The sequence below is a fragment of the Schistocerca americana genome, chromosome 3 (assembly GCF_021461395.2).
Source record: "Schistocerca americana isolate TAMUIC-IGC-003095 chromosome 3, iqSchAmer2.1, whole genome shotgun sequence".
Taxonomy (NCBI): Eukaryota; Metazoa; Arthropoda; class Insecta; order Orthoptera; family Acrididae; genus Schistocerca; species Schistocerca americana.
The window spans coordinates 114,684,084-114,704,590 of record NC_060121.1 but is presented as its reverse complement, the minus strand read 5'-3'; the positions used below and the strand labels follow the sequence as shown (position 1 = coordinate 114,704,590).

The 20,507-nt window shown below is 40.8% G+C and overlaps 1 long non-coding RNA gene across 1 annotated transcript in view; it reads right to left on the bottom strand.

The window, feature by feature from the left end:
• Positions 1–588: 588 nt before the first annotated feature.
• LOC124605187 overlaps positions 589–20,507 on the bottom strand; it is a 36,760-nt gene continuing 16,841 nt past the window's right edge. Inside the window, exon 4 of the long non-coding RNA XR_006978618.1 lies at positions 589–8,881. This is a non-coding gene — a long non-coding RNA (uncharacterized LOC124605187). The remainder of the gene's footprint in view (positions 8,882–20,507) is intronic.

Below are 20,507 nucleotides of genomic sequence, written 5' to 3'. Positions count from 1 at the left end.
ATCAAACGGTGGTCATTTTCCTTCAAAATTAGAGGGTCCTTGTAGGCCTATTCTGATCCAAAATAGTTATTGTAGATACACTCCGTTTGGTTCGCTCCTGCCGTCAATGTTTCTCTGTGTTCTAAGAAGTATGCAGCCGGCCGGAGTGGCCGAGCGGTTCTAGGCGCTACAGTCTGGAACCGCGCGACCGCTAAGGTCGCAGGTTCGAATCCTGCCTCTGGCATGGATGTGTGTGATGTCCTTAGGTTAGTTAGGTTTAAGTAGTTCTAAGTTCTAGGGGACTGATGACCTCAGCAGTTAAGTCCCATAGTGCTCAGAGCCATTTGAACCATTTTAAGAAGTATGCCAATAAGCTCCAACTACCTCGTGACTCATGAAGATTGAAAATAGTGCTGCAGTCTCTGGTTCCACCGTACCCAACATGGCAAGTCCTTCTTCTCCTTAAATATAACTAATATCGCTGTTAAAATTATGGATGGCTGAAAAATGAGTCAAGATAGCTGTCATCATACAGTTTCTGAAAATCATATCTATGTAGTACTGCTAATGGGATGTTATTCAGTTGGTTTGATTCGCATTAGACGTCAATTGAGTTTTGGGCGATCGTTTATTGATTAAAAATCACACAAAATTCTATGTGCTATGTCACTATAGTTCAACTTATAGGAAATACATGTGCCTAATAATCGTATGGCGCACGTTTTTCATTTCACAATACTGTTCATAAAAATGTCGTTTGAAGAACTTCTTACCTGTTTGGGAGCTGCACTCGGGATACAGGTTAATTTCTAACGTCTTCTATAGTACCTTTACGTATCTCTCGCTCATCTAATCACGTCCTCTCTCACAAACGCCATTACTCCAATATCGCGGAACACTATTCTTCCGTTCAAACCATATTTGACATAACTAATTATTAGTAATATTGTTTACCATAACTTTTTGTTCCATTCTCTCGAATCGAAACATTCATCAGCCCAAAAGACCCCAATACATATTCGTCCACACACTAGGGCTTTTCAACTGTCTCCATCTCCCTTATCCTCTAATTTTAAATTGGCGTCAATCTCTGTTGACATAGTACTTAAGTAACAAATCAGACATAGTACTTAAGTAACAAATCATTTATATGTACAACTTTTACACACATTTATAAAATTTGTTTAATTCATATAACATAAATAAAGTTAAGTAGTAAAGTATATAAATGAATACGCACTGAAAAATGTTTTCTTGATCTGAAGTTTAATTTGATACAGTGTGATAATTTTCAGATACATGATGCATTTCCAGTTGTGAAATGAAGCATTGCCAGCAGTGAAAGTAACGTAACTGCCGGGAAAAAGTAATTCCTTGGATCAGTCGAAAAATCGAATCTCGGACTGTTCCATTTGGAGCGAGGCTCAAGACGAGGCACAGGTGTGGATTTAATGTCATACGTAACTATTATGCATTTTGAAAGGACTACATTGTGAGAACGCTCACCTCTCATTATATGTGTAATGTACGTTCTAAGTTCAGTCACTTGTCGATACGAGATGTTGACCACAGGGCTAGTATCGATTCCTCCGCGAACGTTCAGTTATCTCTAGCTTAAGTAAGTCGTAGTATCTCTGAGGCTTAATTTCGGCAGATTTTCGAATCAGCCAATCAGCAACGCACGGCCGTTACTGAGGTAGAATATACCACCCCTTGAACCGGATGCATGACACTGTGTTCTCTGCTTTCTGTTCTGCGTTGTTTACGGGTCTGAAATGAAAAAAAATATTTTAAACAGTCAGGTCTGGAAGTTTGTTCGTTTCGCTTGCTCTAGTTGCCGTCTTCAGGCTAAATTATGGTACGCTGAGGGCGGTTGGTGATTCTTACGACCGTTTCCGGTTCGAATGAGATTTTAGTTTTTCTTTAGGCTGTTTAAACAAAACTACAGCGAGTTTTTTGTAGTGAGTTATCTGCTCGCCTCAATACGCATAATACCTCAGTTCTGTATATGCAAGGATTCCGTGGTCAGTCTGAAATTGTGGGGGACTTTGATGTAATAAAAGTGAGACGGCTTAAAAACACAGCCCACTTGCTTGTTTCGTGGGTAGATTAAAAGGATTTAGACTCTCATTTTTCGTGTTGTTACGTTGTGCAGAAGTCCAGCCGTTATCACTGTTCGATGGTTAGCTTCATTTCTTGGAGGCCGTTTGTAACTCATTTTCAGAAAATAAATGTACGATGGTTGCACGACTAAAATTAGCCTTGGCTGGAATTTTTTCGTTATAGTAACCACCAACTAGAAATTCACGTAACGTGCCTACCATGAGCAAAGATGGCGTCCATTTTCTGTGTGTTTAAAACGAAGCTCACCCTCGGTATCCTGAAAACTGTGTGCAAGTCGGCACAACAGAGCGAACCATTGCGCTCAGGGGATCGATTAGGAAAAGCAGTTTGTTTTCAGATAATTATTTTTAAGCTGATAAAGTTAGTTTCTGACGCAGTTGGCAGTCGTCGCTGGGGGCATTTTCTATGAGAGGTATTTGTTCTTCCTTCATGTGACAAGCTCATATTCATCCACTTTTCTCATTTATTCAATTGAGTTACTTCGAGCCATCTTTCAGAACTTCGTATGAAAATAGTTTTCAAGGATTTTTTCGTGGCATCATTTACCTAGGCGATTACATATTCTAATGGGAAAGTTCTGCTGTACAGTTGCATTTTGAAAATGGCGTTACCCAGTTCCGTTAAACATTCATGTAACCTGGTGTCCCATCGAGCTAACTTGCAATAATCTCCACACGATTGTTATTTACGTTAGGGTTGAATTTCAGTGCAAAATCATTTGTTGAACCTGCATATGCACGCACAAAAACAGAGCTTAGTTAGAAATAGGAACCAGTTGCAAGTTTTAAACATAAGATAAATGTAGTCATGCGTTAAAAGCTTTTTATGAATCGGGCGGAAGGTGAAAGATTCCTATAACTGCATTGTAAGAGTACATTCTTCTGCCTTCACTATTTAGGAACTTGGTGAAAATAATTTACCGTGAACAGGAAGTTCTTGCATTATTTTTGTATTTCAATATGCTAGGTACCATAAAACGTTCTTATTTAAATTTTGGATTTCATGTTAATGTCCGATCATATGACCAATTAGGAGAATTGTAGCAAGAATTTCCCTCTTATTTCCATGCGTATTCAATTTTAGTAAGTAATTACTTTATCTGAAAGTAATGGCAAATCAGTTTACGAAAGAACAAAAGGTTTGGAAATTAGGAAGGAAAATTGTAAGGAACTTTTAAATGTGGAAGATTTGAAGTACAGAAATGGAGGACCCATACCAGTATCATACGTAGATTCCTTACTTGCACCATGAACAAGGAAAGACACAGTAAACACAATCAAATAATGAAGAACAGCAAAGCTCTAGGGAGAAATGGAATAATAGTTGAATTAAAAAAAAAGAAGTACACGTATTTTCGGAACAAATACACAAGTGACCAACGACTGGAACTAAGAAAGAGACGATCATAATGCAAGTCGATAAAAATAGCGATAAACAAGAACGCAGAATTATAGAGACATTCCCTTAATTAGCACAGCCTAAAGAGTGTGCTAAAAGATTCTCCAGAAAAAACTGGAACCATATTTAAGGGAGGTAATAGATGAAAATAAGCGAGACTTATGAGTAATCGATCCACCACAGATTAGAGCTTCTACTAAAAGAAGCCATACCAAAATATGCGGAATACAACAAAGCAATGGAAGTACCGTGTGTTGATTCGAGGAAAGCCTATGACGGCATATAAAGAGAACAGATATGAAAAAGTAGTAGTTTATAATACAAACGAAGACTACAAATCACACAAGATTGTTCAGTTGATTGATGGATGGTGTCAAACGCTTCCTCTCGCCTTTATTTACTTCCAAAAAGCGGCCTTCATTGACCCTGTCTAAAAAAAAACAGCATGTGTCTCTCAATCAAGAAGGGTTACTTTACTTGATAGACCATGGCAAATGGTCTAATTATATGTGTCAATATTTGCCCTATCTGTGGACGTTCGTGCGCCGACGCACACATCACTGCAGTGTACTTTGTTCAGTACAGCGGTGTGGCAATGGCTCCAGAAATCATACAACGCAACACTGAAAGAATACCATAAAATACTGGAAACGAAGCTTTCTGTCGGATTTCAAGCAGGGTCATCAATAAAATCTACTCATTCCCTCAGTTATACGAAGTCGAGAACCGCTGTAGGTGAAATAGGCTTACGTAGTATTCATTTAATGTACCTCTGACATCTGTCTTCCTGACTTTTAAAATTTGTGCCTACATATGTACCGTGTAAGCCACCAAACGGAGCATGGAGGAGAGTACTTTGTTTCCTCACAAACACAGCGAGGGAAAATCGAGTGTCTATGCGCCTCCGTGCGATCTCTAATTTCTCTCATTTTGTACTCGTATCCTTATGCAGAATGTATGTTGGTGGTAGTATAATTGCCCTGTAGTCAGCTGCATGTGACAACTGCCTAAAGTTTCTGAATGGTTTCTCGCGGAAAGAACGTGTCGTCTTCTCTCCAAGGATTTACTTTTGACTGCACGAAGCATCTCCGTTATAGTAGCATGCTGATCGAATCTACAGGTAAAAAACAAAACTATGCCTGAATTGTTTCGACATCTTAGTTTTATCCGAGCTTGTAAGGAATAGAAATATTCTACCAGTACTCGAGAAAAGTTCGTACTAGTGATTCATGTGAGGTGTCCATTACAAACGAGCTTAATTTTCCTAGAATCCTCCCAATAATCCAAAGTTGATCATTCGCCTTCCCTACTACCGACTCTGCATGCTAACTCCGCTTTACATTTCTCGGCGAGGTGAAGCCTGGATATTTGCTCTACATGACTGTGCCAAGTATCACGCCACTACTCGTCTGCACTAACTCACATTTTTCTACATTTATAGTAAGCTGCCATTCATCAGACAAAATAGATGTACCGTCGAAGTTATCCTGCATCCTCATACAATCACCTACCATCAATACTTTCGCACACGATGCAGCGTTTTCAGCGAACACTTGTAGACCCTATCTGTCTACTCTTTTATGTATACAGAGGAAAAGAGCATTTCTGTCACACTTCCCCGGGACACTCCTGGGGATAACTTCCCGTCTGATGAACTCTCGCAATCAAGAACAACTTTTTGGGTTCTGTTACTTAAGACGTCTTCGAGTCACTTTGGAAACCACTGCCGCAAGTTCGGACCTTTGTTAACGATCTGGAGTGGGGCACTAATGAAACGCTTTCCGGAAATCTAGGAATATAGAATCTGTCTGTTGCCCTTTGTCTATCGTTCGCAAGATATCGTGAGAGAAAAGGGCAAACCGAGCTTCGCACGGGCGATGCTTTCCAAATCCGTGGTGACTCGTGGATAGTAGCGTCTCTGACTCCATAGAATTTATTATATTCGAACTTAGAATATGTTCATGAATCTTACAGGGAACCTATGTTATGTATATTGCTTTGTAATTTTACGAGTCCATTCTTTTATGCTTTTGATATATAGGAGTCACCTGCCTTTTTTTGTTTTTTCGGTCACTTGGGCCTTCGCGCTTAACGAGACACTCGCTATAAATGAAGGCTAAGTAAAGGATCTATGTCTAAGAGTACTCAGTAAAATCGAATTAGCAATCCTTCCGGACCTGGTGACTTGAATTCCTGCTCAACGTTGCCCGTCAACATTCCCGCGCTCTTTTTTTGAACCGTGAGTGCATCAATCTAAGCTTCCTCAGCATTTTCCGAATTTCGTTACTAAACCACGGTTATCTTTTCCACAGTTGGATAATATTCCTTGCGGGGATTTCACTGTCTATAGCTTTCAATTTGGTTTTACTTGGACTGGTGGGATACGTATACCTATGTACTCAGAACTCCACGCAACTCGAAATTTCTAGTAGCAATGAATTTGGCTCAAACAAACAACTTGATCACCTACCAGTTAAGCCAGTATCTTAAGTGGGATAGGTATTATAATTAGAATTGGGCTGCACAGGGAATAGCGCAGTTTTTGTACTATGTACATACAGCAACGATGGCACCGGGGTGAAGTGTTGTCCGTATTTTCCATTTCTAACGAAACAGCACTCCCTACACCCAGGAGTAGGGTACTGGCTTGGTGGGACACCATCCATCCATCCAGGGTTAGAGCTCTGTCGAGCAGCTGAGAGAAATCTGGTTGCAGGATCCTCGTTGCAATCTTCGTGAGTATTCTTCCCAAAGGACTCGAAAGAGATAGAGAAAATGAAAGGAGAGTGTTCCACAGTTTTTGACGTTAAAACATAAGTCAGGCACAGAGAAGGAACATCACCTCTCTTCTTTAGCATAGTAATAATACAGGAAGCACTGCATGCAGTAAGCAAAGAAGGAGAGGGAATTTACATAGGAATAAAAATGAATTACTTGCCTTTGCAAATGATGTAGCGTTAATCAGCGAAAATCTAGATGACCTGAAAATATTGGAAAGAATGTCATTTACAAACAATCAAGAAAAATTGGATAGGAGGTAAACGACGAGAGAACAAAAATTCGTAAGGAGAGAAAGAAATTACAAGGCAGTAAGGTGAGGAACCATGCAGATCGATGACAACATCCTTGAAGAAGTAGATGAGTCTAAAAATCAGTGGGTGGTAGTTAACAAGAGAAATTACGACAACAAGAAACAGAAGTGAGGATGGAAACAACATCCAGAGGGTCAAATATACTCAACAAATTATTATCAGCCAAAACTTTTTAAGGGAAAGCAAAATGAGGATATATAAAACAATAATTAGACCACTGTTACTATATAACACAGAAATATGTTGAATAGGTAATTATAACAGAGAGAATGACAAAGGTTTTTGAAAATAAAATGTCCCGACGAATTTTTTAGGCAGGAGCATGACAAAGAGGACATAACAGGTAATTCATGGAGATATAAAATGAACCACATAGTGTTGCGGATGCCTAGGTGAGGAGACTGATACCGGTTGACCATCTCTATAGTAGACGTGTAGGGGGGGGGGGGCAGAGGGGTGGGAGGGAAGGAATCAAAATTGATAGAAGCAACAGAGAAGAAACCAGGACGAAAATCTTTAGGCAGAACGCAGACAAGATGTAGATACCCTGTGGCCAAAGGATCTTCAGCCACGTAGAGCAAGAGAAGAAGATGCGGAGGATGGACGCTGTGAAGAAGGTTACTTGACGCGGTCAAAAATCGACTGTGGATTCCGGGGCCATGAGAGTAAGTAATTACTTAACATCGGTGCATTAAAATACGTAGACGCTACCACGTACAAATAAACAGAAAATTGAGAATGAAGAGTAAATTAGAAAACTGAGGCACTGGTTTTACGCTTTGGTTGCAGTTAATTTTGTCTCATCAGCTAGCTTCTATCTTTACAACCGAGGACAGCCTTTATTATAGTCTGTAATTAAAGCAGTCCTTTGAAAATATATTCACAGAGATTACAAAGGGATTTCACAGCCAGAAATTGTACACCAGCTACTTTACAGAGCTCTAGCCCTGGAAGGATTATGTCTGGGTTCCACCACGACAGTACCGTGTTCCTTGTTATAGGAAGCACCGTTTCGTGTCAAATGAAAAAAAAAAAAAAAAACGAGCAGCTCTGGCTCCTGTATCACTGTAGTTACATGAACGTAACACAAAAACTGGGCTACGCCTTGTGCAACTAAATCTTAATTATAGTACCTATCCAACTTAAGACGACGGCCTTAAATGGAAGGTAAAGAAGTTATTTATTTGGGCCAAATTTACTGCTACTAGAAATTTCGACCCACGTGGACTTCTGGGTAAATAGGTATACGCATCCCACCAGTCCAAGTAAAACGAAATTCAAAGCTATAGACAGTGAAATTCCCACGAGGAATTTCATCTGACTGGGGAAGACAATATTTGCTCGTATTTTCAGAATCAATACTTGTTGTGCGTCATATATCCAGAGTATTAGTGGATACAGGATCTGACCACGGAATACTTTGCTTGCTTCGGCAGGTTAGGAAGCGTGAGATGACGAAAGCAGGCGTACATTTGGTAGTAGAATTTGTTTAGCCAGATAGAGCTGAGACGTGTGAAGGCACTCTCAATCAGATCCGTTGTAGGTAAGTCAGGGACTCCCGCCACATGTCGCATGACCTCAGAACATAGAACCTGGGTTATATGCATGATTTGGAAGCACAAGAGTATCTTTCCAGACAAATTACATAACTGAGGAAAAGTACGCGAATACTCCGGCAGTCAAAACGCTTTAAATGAGATTTCGAAAAGTTTTAATCTGTGCATTTTAAAATGCTTGGATTTCGAAATGGCACTGCCTAACATGGCGCTGTAGCTCAGTGTTTTCTCTGTTGGCTTGTCCTCTTTCGAATCAAATTCGGACGGTAAGTTACTTCTTTTTCTGGAAAAGGTGACCCTCCAGGAGACTTTACAAGAGAACAAATTGCGACACTTCAGAAACAGGATAGCTCTGGAAACAGAACAGATGACATCCGCAGCCTTCAATTCCGGACACGACTGCTTGGCAAGATTGTCTAAATAGCAGCGAGCATCATGCACACTGTGTGTCGTAGTAAATCGGACGTCCTGAAAAATGCTGAACGAGCTGACAGCGATCCAGGAAAAGAGGCAGAGGTGTGCACGCCAGGTCACTGGCCACAGGGATGTTGGGAGACCTCGGCGGCGCGTCGTTTCGCAGCTGCACTCGGCTCTGCTTAGGCGGCTCCATGGTTTCTGGCGGCAGGTCTTCCAGTGGACAGGTGGGATGGTCCAGGACGTTCATCAGCTCCAGGAAGCCAGAGTCCGCGGAGAGCGTAGCGTTGCATCTGCTCTGCAGCTACCACTCCTCACCTACCAAACAACAACAGCAAAGTAGGTGGTGCTCACACGCTAAAGGCAGCTCAGCGGAACAACAACAGCAAGTAGATGGTGTTCATACGCTAAAGGCAGCTCAACTCACTATCTCCTCTGGAGGATAATACTGGGTGATGTTTAAATAAATCGATGATCGATGATTAGATGATGATTAGATTAGGTCACAACCAACAACTATCCAACCCGGTATGAAGTAAAACGGAATGCCAACAGAAATATAACAAGTCTGAAAGATGTCAGATATTGATTGAATGATACTACGTGAGTCTCTGTATGTCCCTCTTCTCAGAGATTGTTACGGGACTCGGCTGTTCAGTATAGAATAACAAATAGAACACGTTTCAGCCGTCTAACTTTTTAACAGTTATTTCATTTGGCTAGCAGTTTCGGCTATTTACTACGCCATCCTCAGGCCCTCTGACGAACGTGTAGGATGATTCCGACCTCAGTTCCGCTCAAAATAGGTCAAAATCTGTAGATCTACACATACCGGTCTTTGAATGCAGGCCCCTTACTTTGTCCGGGGCTTGGAATCTTCCTCCACATCGGTCAGGGGACCTGAAGATGACGTAGTAAATCGCTGAAACTGGTAGCCAAATAAAATTTACGTTTTGGAAATCAGACGGCTGAAACGAGTTTGATTTGACATTCACTACGTGAGTTTATTCCATACATAGAGTGAGGAGCACTGCTCCCTCCTATCGTAAAATTGAGGAAATAAATACGTTTTATTGGTATCTTTGCTTTGAAGCCGACAAGAATCTTTGTTGTTAGTATTGTATTGTTTTGTTTCAGCGTTCCATTGTCTCGAGATGTGGAGCTAAGCCGACACAGTTACACTGTAAAAGAGCTATTAGTGGTGTGTGCGTGGTGGTCGAATGTCCACGGATAGGGCAAATAGTGACTAAGATAACGAGAGGATTTGCCATGGTCCACCTCGGAATACAACCCAGCTGGATTGAGAGGGATATGTTGTCTTTTCAGGCTTGTCAAAGACATGCCACTTGTTGGACGTGTGGTGCCTCCGCCAGCGACAGCTGCAGAGAGGAAACTCTCCGACCAGCCACAGTGGCGCGGTGCGAAATGTCTGAGGAACCAAGATTCAGGCTCCTTTACGAATGCCGTGAACGTAGACGTGTATTCCTTCGGTGTCGATCGTAGAGTAAAGCGCATGTTGTGTCATCGTGTCATTGCTACGCTCTACCTTTAACCCATACCAGGGTAAAATCTACTTTGGTGACCAACGACGACAGCGTATGGCTCATCTGAACACTTCTAAGTTCTCATTTCGGATACTGCGCGCCGACAGTGGAGCCATCTCGCAACTTATTTACTTATTCATTAACATTACAGAGTGACCCATCACCTTGGTAACTGTAGTCCGCCTGCTTAGCTAGGTAGTAACGTGCTTGCCTCCCGTGCAGCGGGCCCGGTTTCGATACCCGGCCGGGTTTGGCGATTTTCTCCGCTCGTGGACAGTGTGTCCTAATGATCATTCCAGCCTCATTACCGGCACGTAACTCGCCCAGAAATAAGACTTGCACTCGGCGGCCGAACTTCCCCGGGTTTGGCATCCCGGCCAACAATGCCATAACGCTCATTTCATTTGGGTAACTATAATTGGTCGTTTGCTACAGCAAACTAGACAAATTTCAGAATTTTAGTACTTTTCTTGTTTTTCATACAATTAAATCGTTAATTAAGAAAAAACACAAAAACGCAAGATACAAAAATTAGAACTGGGGTAAGTTACTATACCCTTAAGAAGAAAATAATACACGAAACAAAAATTTAGATAGGAAACGAGGTCCCTTTGCCAAGCTTTTTAGAGTGGGAGGGCTTCAGTAAATACTTCGAGCCTATCTCACCTGAATTAGCATATTCTACTATAGCTACTAGTATGTGAATGTAGGTTTTGGTATTACCTCTACGCGGTTTGTGTTTCAGGCATGACAGTACTATTTGTTACTACTATTACTTGCTCGACTTCACCGCGCCGTAAGCAGGAGAGGAGCCTTTTGTGTTTGTCCGTTTACGTCTTATTACACTGCATTTGTACGTTTATGCACAATTTTATAATGTTCATATGTATTTCAGTTTGAATCTTATACATTTCACAAATTACACATTTACATATTTGAAAATAATCACCCAAGGAACTAAATAATTACTTGTTTTACTTGCACAAACAGGAAAATTCGTTGTTTTATTTCTGTTACTAACTTATTTCCAAATTTCATGTTTGTATTACTTGTACTATTGCTGCAGTTGTGTATCTGTTAGTATATCGTGCATGTAACTGGTGATATTGGAGTGTTCATATCGTCATCTGTATCTATATGTTCATCTGTTTCCATAGCGGTGTTTGGATCTCTGTTATCCCATGCATCATGTTGTGGTGTAGGGTGAGTTTCGGGTCGTGATCTTACACATGGTCGTCGCTGCTTATAGGCCTTGTTTAGCGCTCTTGATATTTCATCAGTGATACGGTTAAGCATGATCCAGTTATCTGGGTCTCTTAAAGCTTGCCCTACGTCTTCGATTTCTGACGTCCTCCTAAGATGTGTGAGTGGGCCACATTTTAGTGTCATGTGTTCGGGAGATACATGTTTCCCGCATTCATACATATCACTTTGGCTAAGGCTAAAGTGGTGCAAGTGGGTGGGGTACGGGCCATGACGCATCAGGAAGTGTACCATACGGCGACTTGTGTCAGCGTGTCTGAGTCCCAACCGTTCCCGGATGTTTTGGAAGAAGGAGAAAACCCGAAAGGCCCTTGTCAGATGTTTCGTATTCTTTTTGCCATGTCTCAACCTTCCAAAGATTTACTTGGCGTTTTTCTGTAATATGCTCTCCTGTTATCTCATGCACTTTGTCCACTCTTCCCCTTTTGAGCCAGAATGCTGTTCCTCTGTGTCTAATGATTATGTCAATAGAGTATGTTGCAAGTACAACGCAACTACTGTCGTGAACAGCTATTTCTATGTGAAGACTTTCGCACGGATGAGTTTAAAGCTTCGCAGTGAAATCTTGAGCGACCGCCACTATTCAAGAAGGAAAATGTTCACTCTTCTTATCAGCGCAGCCTCATCGATGCTAACAGTGCTACCTGTGTTACTGAACAATATGTTCCTACAGATGGACTCTTGGGTGATTTCGTTCCAGTATGCATAAGTTATCATTCCAGTACTGTGCACCAGCTTCTTGGACATGCGCTTTCTCGAATCGCCGATGCCGGCCGCTGTGGCCGAGCGGTTCTAGGCGCTTCATTCCGGAACCGCGGTACTGCTGCAGTCGCAGGTTCGAATCCTGCCTCGGGCAAGAATGTGTGTAATGTCCTTAGGTTAGGTTTAAGTAGTTATAAGTCTAGGGGATTCATGATCTCAGATGTTAAGTCCCATAGTGCTTAGCGCCATTTCAATCGCCGATGCTGACTTGCCTACATCCCCGCATCCAACCTCAGTCCACCCGATCGCGCTGCATCACGTGCTCCATTGGGTTGGACAACTTCCGGACACTGCTAATGACCTTACACCCACGCTGCATGCGATAATTGCGAACTTAGCCGTTGTGCCTCTCCGAACAACGCCCTGGCCGTCAGTACAAACCATGCACCAATGACTCCGCCACTTGTTATGGTTCAGAATTTAAGTTACCTCCATTCCGCCCAGACCAACCTGCGATGTGACTTGCGGTCGCTGAGTACATTCAGGCCTCCCACGGTATCTCGGACGACAATATAAAAATGGCCGCTTTGCTCAGCCACCTCGGTGAAGACGCTAACATAATCAGTGATGTTACTCTGGCTCTCCCGGATAACACGAAATGCAACGCCACGAAGTCTGCACTACTCCAACGCCATTCGCGGACACCGGAGCAACAGTTAAGTCATCTACGACGAGCGCCTGGGGAAAAGGACATCTATTAAAACAAGGTATCGAGGATGAATGCCTGAGGAACAGGATGTAGTATCAACGTTCGATTCCACACTTGTTAGGGGTTGCAGTTATCGACCGCGGTCCGTATTAGTATGGTTGGACCCGCGAGTCGCGACCAGCGCCGCCAGCGTCGCTCCGCAGCTTGTATCAAGTTTCTAGCGAGCTCTCGTCCACTCTTGCTCGGGACGTCAAGTAGTAAAGTAGCATAGCCTTCAGCTGATAGGAAGCAATCTCTAATAAGGCGTTTAGTAACGTGTGGCATAAGTGAGGCCCCAACAGCTATCTCTTTATAATTATATGTATGCAGCCAAGAAGAATCATGTACAACCAGTTAAGTACAATATATATCATTTTTTTACCAACAACTTCTAATTGTTTTAGTCTTTGCAGATCCAGACCGCGCAGCCAGCACCTCATCGACGTCACTGACAAACCTGCTGTGATCTATATGTTTCTGTTTAGCATTGGCCACCGGTCAACATTGGCGACGATTCGTTCGTCGTCATCATAACACAGGACACCTTCACTACTTTGTCGCCGATTGTGTGCAATATCAGCTAGTAATTGCGAATCCTCTGTTCAAGAATCACAAGAGGAGGAGGTATACTTGGAAAAGGCGGGTCATACGGGAAGATTTCAGCTAGATTACATCATGGCCCACGGAACGGGAGAGATGTAATCGCGCCTTTCGCTCGTGTTCAAGGAGAAACGGTCCAACCTGTTGTTGGTCAGGCGCACAGATGTGAAAATGATCGCAGGAGCGATACACCGCGGCTATTTTCTACACCCCCCCTCCCCCCCACCCGACCAACAATAAAGTGCTCAGATTAGAAAGGATGGAAGACATGGATGTAATTTTTCACCCCTTGCATTCAATCTGTATGTAGAAGAAGCAATGACGGAATTAAAGGAAAGTTTCAGAAGTGGTATTAAGATCTATGTTGAAGGGTACGAATAATAAGATTCGTTTATGACGTCCCTATTCTCAGAGAAAGTGAAGAAGAGCTGCAAGACCTGTTGAATGAAATGAAAAGGCTGATGAGCACACAATTTCGACTGAGAGTCTACCGAAGAAAGACGAAAGTAATGAAGAGCAGCAGAAATTTGATTAGTGATAAACTTAACATCAAAACTGGGGACGGCGAAGTAGATGAATTGAAGGAATTCCATTAACTTGGAAGTAGAAAACAGATTACTGACGAATTAAGGAAGACACAGAAATCAGAATAGCACAGGAAAAGAGAGCATTTCTCTCCAAAAGAAGTTATCTGTTAAGTAACGAATGAAATTTCTGAATTAAACGTTTCATGTAAGGCAGTATTTAAAAATCAATCTTTAGGAATTCAAAACCTGTCCAGTGCTATAAGTCAAGAAAGGGGTGAAGCGAATGAGCAGGTGAACGAAATGGAAAAGAATCAACAATTTAATTTTCTTTGTAGAAGCTTATTTTAGTAACGCAAACAGAACTTAAGGAAAGAGTGAAAGTAGTGGACATTAACGTAGCATCTTCACATACTGTTGTGTTACAAACCAAACAACGAGTAAGCAAGCAATTAAATGACAGTGATTTTGTTTAGCACACAACCCGTTTCAAGCTTGTGCCCATCTTCAGGTGATTTACATTCATGGACGTCTCCACCCTCAGTGCTGGAGAGCACTGTTTCGATCAGAAACAAATAAGCTGACGATGAATATCAGACACAAACGAAACATCTGGATGTTGCTGGATGGTGCTGTAAGTCGAAATTTCAAACAGCAAGATCAAGACACAGCTACAGTGACAGAAGAAGATATAATTAAAAAGGTGACAGAGTTGGAACAGTTGAAGATAGAAGAGCTTAGAGAATTAAGGGATGTACTTTTGAACCATCAGGTAACATTTTCAGAGAATCCTGAGCTTATAAAAGATATTGAGTGTGGACTATTGGTCAAAAACTATGAATCTTTTTTCATCAGGCCTTATCCAATCGTTTTGTCACTGGAGACTGGGATCAAAAGTGAAACTGAGAGAACACTAAATTGGGGAAATTATTGAACTGTTTACTGGTTGTTATTACAGTCTTATAGATGCAGTAAAAATCAAACGGAAGTATACATTTGGTTTTGGTTGTTTGGAACATAAATATATCTTTGGCAATAAAAAAGAGGGTTCCGTTGTCAGTAAACGGAAGTTTACGTTTGGTTTTGGATGTGTGGAATGTTAATAAACGTTTGGTAATAAAAAAGAGGGTTCCGTTGCAAGTAAATGATATTTTGGCTGGGTGAAATAACTTTCAACCATGAACTTGACTACTAGGTACTGGCAGATTACATCAGCTTCTAAATTGAGCAAGTATATGGCTTTCCTCTTCGACAGTAAATGTTACCCTTTAAGGTTGTACTATTTGGGTTAAATTTATCGGTAAGCATCTTTGCTCGTGTGCTGGACCTAGCCCAGGGAGAGGACTTAAAGAGTAAAGTAGTTTTGTATGCCATTCTTATTGCTACTAAACAGTGGGAGGAACCCAATAGGACCTCCTTACATGACTGGAGCAGTAGAGAGTGACAATCAAGTCGTGCAAATCTCATTTTGGGAGAAATAAACTGAAATCTTTGGGGCATACCGTAAGCAAGGAGTGAATTTTGCACAAAGCAACAAAAAAAAGAGAATGGAAACGATAAAGAACTCTACTTGACCTCGTTCAAAAGGACAAATTCGTTCGTTTTTTGGCGTGGTTGGATTTTATCGATGTTTTGTTGATAACTAAATATTATACAGTGTTTCGTTGAGAAGCTGAATTGAAAAGGGATGAACAGTGCGATAGGGACTCTATAAGGATGAACGTATGCTTAGTTAACGTAAAATTGCTGGAACGCCCAAGTTTGAATAAGGGTTTGTGCCTTGGGGCAGATGGTATGAGTTTGCCTGTGATGTGTTCTAGGAACACACTGAAGTAGAGGCAGTGAGAGAAGCAAATGTGGCAAATCCCTAGTAGGATATTAAATGGAAATGAGAGGAATTATTCGACTAAAAAAAAAGCCCTATACTTTGTGTGGGCATTTCACAAATATAGATACCATATTTGTTATTGGACAGGCACATTAAATTCTTCATGGATTACAAATCTTTGGTAGTGTTCAATACATGCAGATCGTTTCATCTGGGATACATTACTTGAGCACTGGATTTACGATAGTATTCATTTCAGATTAAATACAAAAAGGGAGTTGAGAATATGGTACCTGATGCTTTTTCAAGGCTACTTTTTGGGCTAGAAAATGAAGGGGTACATTTAGAAGAATAACGTAATATGAGAGACTATTTCCTTAAGACTGCAGAGTATGTGGATGATATTCAGATGAGGGCTAAACGAGTGATAGTAGGACAAGAGGCTGAAGATAAGTTAGCATTAATTAAGAGACAGTAGCTAGTAGGTAATTCTACTAACAAGTGGAAGGAGTATTCGTTAGTGCATCAAGACGTGTTGCTTAGAAGAACCAGAATGGAATGTGGTGATTAGTAATTGTGTATATCTCAATACTGTATAGAACACCTTATGTGGTACATACATACAGGGTTTAAACATTACAGAGCAATTGAATGTGTGTCACACATGAGGAAGTATTACTATTTTGAGCCGTATTTACCTACAATCAGAAGATATTGAGAAAATATTATGTGAATCAAAGATCGAAGGTGCCTCCTGGCCATAATTTAAATCTAATTTGCTGTATAGTACCAGATAGAATGTAGGTTTTGGTTATGGTAGATATATATGGTCCATTACCACCTGCGAGTTCTGGATAATCTTCTGTATTGTGTACTATGGAAGTCTTATATAATTATGAGAAGTTGTACTTACTGAAAAGAGCTACTGCCAAACTTCAATTGATGTGTTTTGAGTCTGAGTATTTGACTAATGTACGTCACCCAAATAGGATTCCTTCAGGCAGTGGAACAAATTTTACAAACAGGACCAGCAAGGAATTTTCTAAAAAAACAATACAGTCAGTAGTCATATCAGATTATCACCCACAGGAAAACCCTGTGACACACGTTATGAGGGAAATACAGAATGTTTTTGCCGAACTTATGCTGGGAGTAATCATCAAAGCTTGTGTCTGCACATAAATGACTTTGAAATCATCGAGAATAATTTCCCTCACAGCATTATGGGAGGAATTACACTAATGCTAACAATAGGAAAAGCAGAGGAGCAACCCATTATTTACAATATTTGTTTACCGTAGTAAATTTTAGCTAACAAAGGACAGTGGGGGGGGGGGGGGGGGGTTGTTCTAAGTAGGGTCAAAACGAGGGCAAAAAGATGAGAAGTAGGAAAGAGAAGTAGGAAGCAAATGCTATCCTACAAGGTGAGTGAGGAAGTGTTGTTAAAGACATACCCTCTGTCATCGGTACAAGAAGGCTTAATGAAAAGGTTTTGCAACCTGTTTGAAGGCCTGCTTGTGAATCAAACTATTCTTCTCCCGAAGGCTGTAATTTCAGGTAATATTCAGAATGGAAGTATTAAAAGGTTATGTAATTTGGAAGATACTAAGAAGTTTTATTCACAAGGCAATCGTCATAATTAATTAATATGTGATGTCGTTTAAGAAAAAAATTGTGACTTGGTTACTGCATAACGAACTGGTAAAGAGATTCTAAATGAAATAATAAGAATTATGACAATAATTCTATGTGGTTATTTTAAGCTAAGAGGAAATTTGTGCAAAATGCGTGTGCATTGCTGTCTTGGCAGGTGGATGTTTTTTAAAGAATAAAATAGGAGTTGATTTTACAATGTGATATAATAACGCAGGAAACCCTTTCATAAATTATACAAGTGATTAAAAGGGTACTAGAGATATATATTGAACATTACTGATGTATCCCTTAGATGCCTATAATACCTGTATTAACATAAATGTTGTTATTTAAGTTCAAATGTTGTGAGAGAATTGCAATAGAAGCCTGAGGTCGTTCAGTCATCTCTGGCCACACACAACAGAGGGAATGTTTAAAAGTTTACATGAATATGTAGAAGATTCTTAGAGTAACTTTGGTGGAGGTGCTTAACAAATCAAAATCTTATTGTACTCATTCTACATGAATGAGTCATTATTAGAAACTTTAATAAATTGGTACATAATGTGTGTGAAGTGGAGATGAAGGTGATTATATTTGCATTACGAGTAATTGTCTGACTATATAGGCCACATATTCGCCTTTTATTTTCCCTGTAAAGTGATAATGTTAGCCCACTGCCATAAATATGTTTGCTGAGCGGTAGAATCAGACCGACCAACTTTTATATAAATAAAACTGTGTCAAGTTCATCAAACTGTTAATGAGTCTGGCCTAACACAATGATTAATTAGAATTAGTCTCATAAGAATACAGTGGTCTGACTGATGCATTACGATATAATCCCCGTATTGTTTTTAATGTTCTATGCTGACCGGCCTATTATCCTGTTGGCATCATCATTCATACTCTTTACAACTAGGTACTCCATTCCTCTGTGATCTGAAATAACTGTGTGGTGGCGGACCGCTAACATAAAACATTTTAACACACACATTAGTAAAGATCTAAACGAGTGTCTAATCCCGAATGTTTCTCCAATGGAGAGATTCTTGTGGCTCTTTTTCAGTTACACACAACCCGTCCTGCGAATACACATTAAACGTATTTAATGCAGGGGTTTCCATTGCGTTCTGCATCCTCAGGTGGTTGATCATTACGGAGTCTCAACTTTTTAGCAACAGTTTCCCATACCAAGATCAGGAGGTTGTTTTGAAACTCTGCTTCTTCGCACTCTTTGACAACGCCGTTGACAGAGCGATGTTCACTCGTTATACGAGAAGTTTCCGGCTACCATCGTTGATGGTTTTTATCCGGAATTTAGCATTGACAGTCGTAGAACCGACACCCGGGTTCGTGGCCCCGTCTGTCACAAATTTTCATGTGTCGCCGATAAATTGTACAGCTGGAGTCTCACCGTATTCGCAATTGGGAATGCATTTCTAATAATTTTTAGTTCCGGTCTTCTTCTGCGTCTTCATGCTGAGGATGCTGTGGGCCCTCCTGTCATCTAACAAGGGGAGGCCGCCAATTGTGAAATTCAGATTCGATTCATACTGCGCATAATAAAAGCTCATGGCCAGAGGTGTAATGTGGCAAAGCACCAAGATGCACTTCTCAACCGTTGTCGAGAAGATCGACGGTTAAAAGAAACCGTTGCGGTGAAATACTCTCTACGATTAATGATTTTCTACAGCGTCATAGCGCAGCGGTAAGCGCTGGAGTTCGTAATCCGAAGGTCGCCGGATCGAATGTCGCGCCGTGCAATATTTTTTTATTATTAGTTTTTTGCAATTCATATTAATGAATTGCTTGTGCATGTTGGTGAAGGCGGATCGCTCTCCAATTGTACCGCCTCCATTTTTCCGTTTGTTTAACAGGGTGTACCAAAGCTGTCCCGTCCGCACTGATTTTCGACGATGTTATAAGTTGCGCTAGGGACCGCATCTACCTTCTTTAGAAGTTAGCAGGCAACTACGCTGTTATGGGGCGGTTCGTTTCGGCCCATTCAACATCTGTCCTTCAAGTGTAACGAGCGAGTAACGGAGTTTATATTTCATACCTGCCACTGCAAGTTTGTGTTCGTGGGGTTTCTATTCTAATTCGAACGTTTGACTTACGCTATACGTATTCGTTTCTACGTCTTCCGTTAACTATACGTGGTTAACATTATGAAGACAATTAATAACATTTGTGAAATACAACTTTGTTTGCGGAAAACATGATGATGTTCGAAGTCGCCAGTTTTTCCACGACAAACGACTTTCAACAACTTATTATATGCATAATTGTTGCAACTGATTGCCGGGAATTATATATATATATATATATATATATATATATATATATATATATATATATATATATTTTTCAAAAAACAAATACTAAAAAGAAAGTTGCATGGAGCGAGATTCGATCCGGCGACCTTCAGATTACAAACCCGAGCGCTTACCGCTGCACCACCATGCTGTAGAAAATTACCAATCGTAGAGAGTATTTCACTGCAACAGTTTCTTTTAACTGTCGATTTTCTCGACAAGGGCTGAGAAGTGCATCTTGGTGCTTTGCCACATTACACCTCTGGCCATGAGCTTTTATTATGCGCAGTATGAATCGGATCTGAATTTCACAATTGGCGGCCTCCCCTTGTAAGACAACGGTAGTGTTCACAGGGCTACGTGGATACGTTTCTGTATTGGCGAACACTTAGGCGTCCTATCGCATCTCGACTGGACCGCTACGCCATCCGATCTTCAACTTAGAGAAAATATTTGGGGCTATAGAGTGTGACACGTAGCAGTCAACATGCACTAAAATCGGTACCTATATTTCATCTAATGCGTGATCCCAGCCGAATACGGCGTACCTGAGTAAACTTTTGGACTCTTTGTAACGCCGGAAATGCATATACTCCTATTTCCATCTATTGTACTATTATTTTTTTTCCTTGTTTTGTTACCTCAAGATATGACATTTCTGTCTCTTTATATATTGTAATTGTTTTACTGTTTGTATATATATATATTTATGCACTCATGTCGATGTATAATTGGTTTGTTTCGTAAATATTATTTGTATTTTTACGCTGGGTCTTGCCTAG